Below are 842 nucleotides of genomic sequence, written 5' to 3' on the forward strand. Positions count from 1 at the left end.
CCCTTCCCACCTTTCAACTCATTGAGCTTTCTACTTAAAAAAAATTCTCCCAAATGGATTTTAGGAATTTTGTACACTCTAAGCACTTTCCCCACAGGGCATTAATATTAGGACAAAAACTTTTTTTTTCTTAATTTAGGAAAATTAAGTAAAATGCAAATAAAATCACCTCTTTCAGACTGCACTGTTGCGCGTTACTTTTTTGTACTAGGATCACTGTGAATATTTATCCATTTTGTGCATTAATTACGTTTTAATTTTATTCAATTTGTTAACTATTATAGCTTTTCTTCACAGCAAGTAAGAATTTCAGGCACAGAGGAATGACAATAAACTCATTATTATCAAATATTTTCCTGTCTCCGGAGATTATGTTCTCCCACTGCTCCTCTTTCCAACGAGACTGAATGGCCAACTTCTCCCTTTTTACCCCTGTAAATGACCCTAAGCCATGATGAGTTGCAAAGTACGGATGATTGCGTTTAGTTATGGTGGAACCGCCTTCAACGAATTAGAAATGAGACGTTTCATCAGCACTGGGAAAAGAATTCCCCGCAATAGCCGAGAGATGTACATTACTTTGTAATGTCGATTTCATACTGTAAAAAAAATCTGCAAGCAATAATACTCCGTATAACATCAAATGCCAACAGTTATTCCGGTTAATAGCATTGACACATCCGAAAACCGTCTGGCCTTGATTGCAAGTTACAGCGTCAGTTAATGAAGTTTTCCCCAGATTTGAAAGTATCTCTTCCCCCCCCCCCAAAAAAAAAAGCCCAGAGGTCATCGTGGCGTCTCTCGCCTACAATTTGTTCTTTAAGTTGCTGGTTTTGTCTCAC

General features: G+C 37.6%; 1 protein-coding gene across 7 annotated transcripts in view; it reads right to left on the reverse strand.

Annotated features, from left to right (window-relative positions):
- ttc6 (tetratricopeptide repeat domain 6) overlaps positions 1–842 on the reverse strand; it is a 249,087-nt gene that overhangs the window by 247,668 nt on the left and 577 nt on the right. The gene's annotated exons all lie outside the window — the stretch shown is intronic.

Source organism: Narcine bancroftii, chromosome 2, assembly GCF_036971445.1.
Source record: "Narcine bancroftii isolate sNarBan1 chromosome 2, sNarBan1.hap1, whole genome shotgun sequence".
Classification (NCBI taxonomy): Eukaryota; Metazoa; Chordata; class Chondrichthyes; order Torpediniformes; family Narcinidae; genus Narcine; species Narcine bancroftii.